At 45.6% G+C, this 8,704-nt stretch overlaps 1 long non-coding RNA gene across 1 annotated transcript; it reads left to right on the top strand.

Annotated features, from left to right (window-relative positions):
• The first annotated feature begins 2,372 nt into the window (after positions 1-2,372).
• LOC123282028 (uncharacterized) lies at positions 2,373-7,964 on the top strand. The gene is made up of 3 exons (XR_006521911.2): positions 2,373-2,956; positions 3,538-3,594; positions 3,687-7,964. It is a non-coding gene; the product is annotated as an uncharacterized lncRNA (long non-coding RNA).
• Positions 7,965-8,704: the final 740 nt, after the last annotated feature.

Below are 8,704 nucleotides of genomic sequence, written 5' to 3'. Positions count from 1 at the left end.
TTTGAGGAAGATTAGCCCTGAGCTAACATCTGCCACCAATCCTCCTCTTTTTGCTGAGGAAGACTGGCCCTGAGCTAACATGCATGCCCATCTTCCTCTACTTTATATGTGGGATGCCAGCCACAGCATGGCTTGATGAGCAGTGCGTAGGTCTACACCCGGGATCCAAACCAGTGAACCCCGGGCCACCAAAGCGGAAAGTGCCAACTTAACTGCTGTACCACCGGGCGCCCCGATCTGAGTGCACTTTTGAAAGTGCCGTGTGAAAAATGGGATCTTCAGAGGAGCCGCCAGCAGCCGGGGGCAGCTAATGCTGGAAGGATCCTGGGCGCTCTGAGCTGAAGGGCCCTTCAGCAGGGAGGCAGCGGACTCGCCAATGTGTGATGATAAAAACAGGTTGCCTTACTAAACAGTTGCCATGTGCCAGGCACGCTTTCAAGGACTTGGCAGACATTGTCTCATTTGATCCTCACAGCAACTCTGTTGGGTATTCCCCCTTGTTCTCCAATTTTTACTGATGAGAAAGTATGTAACTCACCCAAGGTCACACAGCTAGTAAGTGGCAGAGTCAGAAATCAAAATCACATCTGTGATCCCCAAGCCCAGGCTCTGAACCCCTGAGCTCCGGAGCTCAGACGACCAGGCCCCTTGTGCTCTGCTCCTACGCTTTCAGCGACACTGTCAAACTCGAAGAATTTTTCTGGCTTTCTTGACGAAGGAAGTTTTCCAACCAGGCCCTGATACATTTAGACATTCTATTGCCAACACACGTCTCTCTCAGTTTGAGTTTATTCAGAGGTCATTGTCCATACGATCCAGAGCTGCTGCTACAGTTGTTCTCCATACAGCTCTGGGAGGTTCCATCCACTTTGATTTTGTTCAGTGCACAACCTGCACAGTGGTATACAGGACCTGGCACAAAGATGGTCAAATAGTCCCTAATTTACTTATCACCAGTTCCTATCCTCCCATCTCATCCAGACGAATACAGAGCAAGGTACCATGTGTCAAAAATGTCCCATAGCATTGACTTAAATATCCTGGGCTGCTTCTCAACTTATTGAAGATAATTCACTTAATTTCCAAGGGACCCGCTCCGTGGCTTGCTTCTCCCATCTTTCTTTAGGTAAAGTCGTGAGAACAAGAAACTTGTCACAAATGAAATCACTTCTGGGACTGTGACTGTAAGAGAGCCTGTGTGGTTTATGACGTTCATCTACAAGGTCATGGGACTTATATTTTAACATAAAAATTCCTAAACCAACATATATCATTGAGGTTTCTTCAGAACGCATATGTGGATCGCTTGATAATTACTTTCAGGGCTGCCTCATCTTTTTGTTAAATAGCCTCGAGTGATTAAAAAAAACCCTTTTTTTTAAAAAAAAAATTGAGGTTATATTTGATTTGGGAAAAAGGTGATCAAGAAAGATAGAGTTTTATCTACCAAAAAAAGTAAGATGAGAAAATAATGACACTGTTTTTCTTGTGTTAGTTTATAAACAGGCTCATGAAAAATTTCCGAAAGATATTTTCAAATATATTCTGAGGGATGGCATCATCTTGAAACAAATGTGGTGGTTGTAAAGAAAAATAGCCACTGGGTCTATAAAAGTAAGATTTAAAAGAAATATTTTATTTCTTTTTAGTCCCTTCTGTCATGAAAGGATCGCACTCGGTTCCTGGTGCTCTGCTCCTGATTGCATGCTAAAGAATACAAGGTAAAAATAAATGAAAATAACTGCCCCCAAATGCTAAATTGAACTCTGTGGCTTGGCATAAAATGTAGGGCTTATGTTTAAAAACTTATTTTTAAAAGAAAAGTAATTCAGAGGAGGGAGAAACCACTGAAACAGAAGTTCCTCTGCCAACTTTAGCTCCTGACCATCGAGATGCCTGGCAACCAAATGTTCCATAAATTCGACTGCCAAGGCGCAGCCTCGGGCTGCCTCTGCGCTCGCCCGCGCGCACTTGCTCAGAGTATTACTTATTATGGAGAAAGGCCAGCTTGCTGATGTATCTGCCGTGAATTGGCTTCTGAACCCCAGACTTAGGCAGAGGGGTCTCGCCGCTGCGGCAGGCCGGCAGGGGCAGGTGCAGGGCTCCTGGAGGAGCCAGCGTGCACGCTCCCAGCAGGGCACCAGGTCCCCACAGCACCGAGGGCAGAGCTGAGCGTGCGCGGTCACACCCCTCCTGAGTGTACCGATCAGATAAGCCACCCCACTTTCCCGGGGGCCTGGTTAGTGAGGGAGGAAGGCCAGGAGCGTCACAGCCTTGCAGCTCCCTCCACCGGGGTGGAAATATTAGGGGTGCCTCTCTCTGAGTGTTAAACTATTAAGTGGGAAAGAGCACACGGACTCTTCACTTAGGCTCTCCCCAACTCGCTGACGTCCCATGCCACCCCCTTAACAACACGCCTGCTGCAGAGAAAGTAGCACTAAACGTTAGTTATTACAGCATTATCTTGAGGTCCCTGTTTCTTTCTCTGCAAAATGAGCTTCTTGGACACGCTTTTCTCCAGGGTCCCTCCCAGTTATGGAATTTGAAAACAACTTGCTTTTTGACTACAGTCGTTTATACAATAGCCTGGAGCTGGACTAAATTAAACCTTCTCCCCCTGAGCCAGTTGGCTTGTGTAAACACAGCCTGCTGGGCCCCCTCCCTGCTGTTACTGAGAAGTGGTGCTGGGACATGGAAAAAAAATAAGCTGGTCTCCCTGGTGAGGTGCTCCGTGGGTGCATGGGGCCGGTCCGGGAGACAACCTTGGGTGTATTTAGAAGGGGAATTAATTGTTTAGAGAGAGAACAGGAAGATTAGTGAACACAAGAGAAAAGAAGAGAAAGGAAAGGAAGAACACAGAACCCAAAACCGAAAAGCAAGTGATTAAGACAATGCAGAAACGGCGATAATCTAACAGAGAAGCGGACCTGCAAGGTGAAGACTCGCATTCACGCAGGTAAGCCGTAACAGAAGGTGCCGATCCTCCTGTCCAGGGTGGGCAACGTCAGAACTTGATCCTTTCTCAGCACCAAACTGTTGTCATTTTTAAAATTAGAATCCCGAGAAAGGAAATGTGCTTGAGGGCTATAAGCAAAAGAGCATGATCTTACAGGATGGATTAAAAGTGTGAAAATGAGCCAGCAGGCCCCTCAGTAAAGACATTACTCTAGACCGGTGGTTTTCAAGCGGGTCCAGGGGACATTTGGCAATGCCAGACACACTTTGGTTGTCACAACTGGAACTGGGGTGCAACTGGCATCTAGTGGGTGGAGTCCAGGAATGCTGCTCAACTTCCTCCAATGCACAGGACAGCCCCTCACCCCAAAGAACTTTCCAGTCCAAAATGTCAATGGCGCCAAGGCTGAGAAATCCTGGTCTAGACCGGGGCAGCACAAATGCAAGATGTAGCGCTAAAATGCTGGTGGGTTTTTAGGCTTTTCACTGCCATCAGAAGCAAAACTTTATATGGTGCCAGGGGCCCCTGAAGCTGCGAGCCCGCTGATCAATCTGTTTTCGATCTGACTTCCACATACACAGAGTCAGCCCTTTCAAGTGTTGGTCGGCTCCCCCGAGGGACAATAAAAAACCCGCCAGGTAAATGTATTCCATGAGTTTTCAAGCTGAAACAGTTCAGTCTTGAAGCTGCAGATATGTGATCGGTGTTCTCTGAAACCCTTTTCCTATAGAAAGAAGAGGCCGGAGAGTCTTCAGTAAGGAAGTCAGAAGCTGCCTCACTGTACAAGTCAGGCCACACGAGCCTGTCTGGCAAGTCATGGTTCCAAGGCAAGAGGCCCCCTGCCTGGTTGGAAAGTTGGAAAAGGTCCCACCTGCATACCGAATTGCCCCTCGAGAAAAGGTTACAGAAAACTCATCATCCAGGCAGGCAAGGCCAAGATAGAAAAGATTAGTTAGCAATGGGAGAATGGAAAGTTCTAGATAAACTTCAGGCTATTTTGAGATCTAAAGATATTGCCCACAGGAGCTTGAGCATGTGGTTAGACTTTGGATAGGCGAGAGTCCACGTTCCCCAGTGAGATGGTCCGCCACCACCCCAGCTTCTCTCGGAATAACCAGCTGCACCCCAGGCCTTGTGTTTCCCTCTCGTCTGCCTGCCTTCTCCTAGCTCAGATGGCAGGGCCACGCAGAGGTCCCATGCTGTGCGTCAGGTGGAGAGCCCCACATCCCCAGCGGTTCACCTCTGCAGAGACAGGAGCTGGGCTGGGACGGACTCCACCACCTCAGTGAGGAAGCCTCGCTCAGGAGTGCCACCTACTGGAGGAAGGGAGAAGGGCAGAAAAACAGTCCAAGAATTCAAAGGTAGGCCGGACGGGTGATTCCATTTCTACTTTCCAATTCTGGTCAAAGCTATGCGCCAAAGTGCTTCCTTTAGGCCCCGATTTGACATGGCTGGCTTTACTTTGGCGTTAAAAATTATCCTAGATCAACGGTAAAAAATATTGCTAGAGGACCTGGCCAGGGACTTAGACCAGAGGTAGAAATGAGTGCTCATCTCTGAGGCCCAGCTGGTGGACCACCTGGGGCTGCCTGGAGGCTGGGACAAGAGGGAGTCTGAGGATTGTCTGGTGTAATCAAGAAGGCTGGTAGCACATGGCTGCCGGCCTGGCCTGGGAAGGAGTACCACTATCTGGTCCCAGTGTCCACCTCTGACCTGGATAATGGAGACACAACCAGGCTTGACCACATGTTTCTGTACCACAGAATTTCTGTCTGAAAAGAAGATTTGAATCAATGGTCAACAAGAAGGAATTCAGGGTTCAGAAAGTTAGCATGTTGGTCACCCTTATTAACATTTCCCATTTCCAATTAGGATTCTGATTTAAAAATGCTGCCTTTAGCAAATTTTAGAACATGGCAGAGCTTAAAGGCTAGCCCTTTGCGGGCCCAATTTACACTTAGTAAAGAAAATGAAGGCACGAAGTAGATGCATGGCATTGAAGCCCTCGTTCACATTTTATCTGGAGAAAAGACTGGGGCTTCCGGCTACTCCTATTAAATCTGCCATCATTCTAATCATTATTTAGTGAGTTCCTTCCATATGCAAAGCACTCTGCTGGGCAAACTGGCTTTCCAGTGTAACCGTCACACGTCATCTGAGGTAGGTAGGTATTGTACCATTTTGTAAACTAAGAACCCGAGGAAGTTCCTAGAAGCCAGTGGCTTGCCCAAGGTAACTCTGTCAGTAGATGATTGAGTTCTTTATAGCCACGCTGTCTCGTCTCCTGCGTATAGAGCCAGACTTCAGAGCATGAAGGAAGGCAAAGGAATTTCTGCAGGATCTGCTTAACCGAGTGGAGTCATAAGCAAGTCGTAAGTGGTGCTGTTTGTGAGGGACCAGCTTGGAATCTCATGCTTAGAATTCCCGTGTGACAGCAGCATGACAGGACTTCTCCATCGCACAAGATGGCGGGCCACGGAGACAAGGAGGGCGTCAGTGAGTTCGGACAACAGCAGGAGGGAGAGATGTGGGGGTAAGGATTACATAGACCAGGATCCAAGGCTTCTCTTTTCTCTCATTTCATGAGAACATATGGGTGTTGTGGTTCATATATTTGAACCCTCATTAATAAATATTAAGATAGTAAGTGTCCATTTATTAAATGTTAATCACTCATCAGATTTGTAAATTAAACCTCATGCCTGTAACAAATTAAATTAAAATAATTAAGTCAAAAGAGAGAACAGTAGATGGAGGGGAATTGTGTTCTGAAACTTCGTTTTTGGTTTTCTTTCCCCAAAAGAACACCAGGCCAGGATGAACTTCAAATATGAAGCAACGCCACAAATAATGTGCATTCTGTTCTTACCTCCACGCCTTACTGAAACCTCCATTCCCTCTTCCTCCACTAAGTTCCTTCCTTTAACAATTAGGCCACTGTCCCTGAGACTTGGCAAGGGCCTTTGACATAACCAACAGCAAGGGAAATGTTTTAACAGCTCCGCTAATACGGCAACAGAGGTTGATTGTTATCAGACAGACACTTGGGGCAGAGCTGTGCGCTTCCTCAGGCCCACCTGCTCTGCTTGGAGGGCTGCTGACTGCGCGGGCCAAGGCCCCCAAGGCCGAGGATTAACTCTTGGGCTAAAGAGTGGGGACCACAGCGCACAGAGATTTGGAGCCCACGACAGTGAGATTTGAGTCCAGATTCTTTTTCCCAGAATCTGTGACCTCTGGCAAATTGCTTAATATTTTTAAAGCCCCATGTGCTTAGCACCTTACCTGGCACATAGTAAGCACTCAATAAATAGTAGTGGTTTTGCTTCCTTTAATTTTTTTTACAATTTGAGTTATTATATATTTTTGTTCATAAATCTTAAATGTAGACTTTGATGAATTTCTAGATATATAAACATGACCCAGATCAAAATATAGAATGTTTCTAACACCTGGAAGGCTCCATCTCGCCTCTTTCTCATTATACCTGCCTTTCCTGATGTCTGTCACCAAGCACATCTTGACAGTTCTTGAACTTTCTGAAAATTTCATAGCTCAGTATATATTCTTTTGGTGTCTGGTTTCTTTCACTCAGCGTTACGTCTCAGTCCGTGTTGCTTTGTGTATCAGGAGGCTGTTCTATTTTATTGAACAGTATTCTGTTGTGTGAATACACTGCAATTTATTTATCCATTTTGCTGTTATGGACATTTGGGTTATTTCCAGTTTGGGGCTGTTACAAACAAGTCTGCTATGAACCTTCTTGTACGTGTCTTATTATTTTTTATAGGCATAGAATATGAAGTCTGCTTCCCTCATTACTGGTAAACCGACTGTTCCAAAACCATTTTTCTCTTCTGCTTTTCTCATCTATCATTTCAGTGAATATATTCAAATACTGACTGCAGCAATTTCTAATTTTTTCCATTTCTGTGTCTCTCACAGAATAATAGATATAAAATAGATACAAAACTATTTATTTAACTTAAAAAAATCCACAATTGTCTGCTCCTTCTTTCCACAAATATTTCTTTAGACTAAATTATAAGACAAGAAATGTGCTCTAGGAAAGACAGATTAGCCTGATACAACTCTTACTGTCGAAAGCTTCTAATCTACAGGAGGATGTCCACATCCAATAACAGTTATGGGGAACGATGTGCAAAGTGCAATAAGAGAGGTTCAGATAAGATGCCACAGGGGTCCACAGGAGGAATCTGAGGAATCGTCATTCCCAAACAATTCTTCTTCCTGAAGTTCAAACCCCGTAGAAGGTCCATATCACTTGTAAATGCAGTCAAGCGGAATTTAAATCTGTAGACATGTATCAAGAGCCTATGAAGACGGTGTGCAAGACACGTTGCATGTTTAAAGAATTCTAAGATGAAAAGTATTCCCAAAATGACAGGGTTCATTTGGTGCAGAGTCTCCTCCAACCCATTTGCCCAGAAATAAATATTTCCCATTTTATTTTGCCCTTAATGTCAAGTAAAACCCCCATTTACCTCAAGTTCTTCTGAAGCCACCGAGGAAGGATAGTTCACTTTCTCCAAGTAACAGGGGAAACTGAGGCACAAAGAAATTGAATGCATTTAACTAAAAGCTTTAAATAAGGGATGCATAGGTTAAAAGAACAAACAAGGACACTACAGGTTGCTGAGAGAAGTTTCGCTGAAGCCTTCTCTTCTTGTCTCAGACGTAAGGGGCTCCCTGTACGCCGTCGGTTCTGTTCCAGCACACGGCAGAGAGGCCGGCCTGTGGTGCGGAAGATGCAAACGAAGCAACAGCGAAAAGTTGGCCGCTGGTTATGAGACGATTCCTTAAATGAGTATTTTTCTGTATTTACCTGCATGTGAAAGTCTCAGAGACTTTCTACTCAAAACATAGGAGACTATCAGACATGGTGCAAAGTGCCACTCCTCCCTCTCTGTCACACCCTATACAAATCAATACTACAGGCCCCCGTGGAGCATCAGGCAGGGGAGACCACCTAGAAATTGTAAAATAAATATCTTTTAAATATAAATATTTGTTTCAATTTTTTTATTTTTAGACAAATTCACTGCAAATATAAAAATAAACAGTAATAACGATCTAGCCATTCTCACTAAATTGAAGAGTGTAGTTCTGAAGGCTCAGACAATAAAATCCCTCTGTCTGTAGCAAAGCTCCACCCTGCTGTCTGGAGGCTTCTGCCCGGTGTGGGTGTGTGCGGAACGCCCGCCCTCCCTCTGCTCACAGGATTTCCATTGACGTAGGTGGGAACCCTGGCTTCCAAATATATAACCCCAAATAGGTCAGTAAGGGAGGCCTGTCACAAAAGGGAATCTGTCTTTCAAATTCCACTGTGTGACAGCTCCCATGACAGAAAGTCAGAGGAACCCAAATATTAATGCTCTGCTCTGCTTGTTTCAGTGAATAAGCCTTAACTAGAAAAGTCACTTAGCAGCAGTGTCTGTGAGCTTCTATCCACAGCTGTAGTGATGTTTCATCAATAGAAATCCCTTCTACCTTGAGCCTTTAAAGATGAAGAGGTTAACGCAGCCCGGACATCGCACCAAAGTTGCACGGGGATCCAGAAAGGCAAGAAAAATGCAAAATGCATGTAGGGCCGATCTGGGATAGCCTGTGTACCCAGCGCAGCAATCCGTCATAACAAACGCATCCTGGCCCTCGCGCTGGGCCGCATGGCAGCTCCTCCACCCGCTGATGTGTCCCACAGGTCTGAAACATCACCTCATTTGAGGGGGT

Source organism: Equus asinus, chromosome 29 (genome assembly GCF_041296235.1).
Source record: "Equus asinus isolate D_3611 breed Donkey chromosome 29, EquAss-T2T_v2, whole genome shotgun sequence".
NCBI lineage: Eukaryota > Metazoa > Chordata > Mammalia > Perissodactyla > Equidae > Equus > Equus asinus.
The sequence above is the reverse complement of the archived record's forward strand: the minus strand, read 5'-3'. Positions and strand labels throughout refer to the sequence as shown.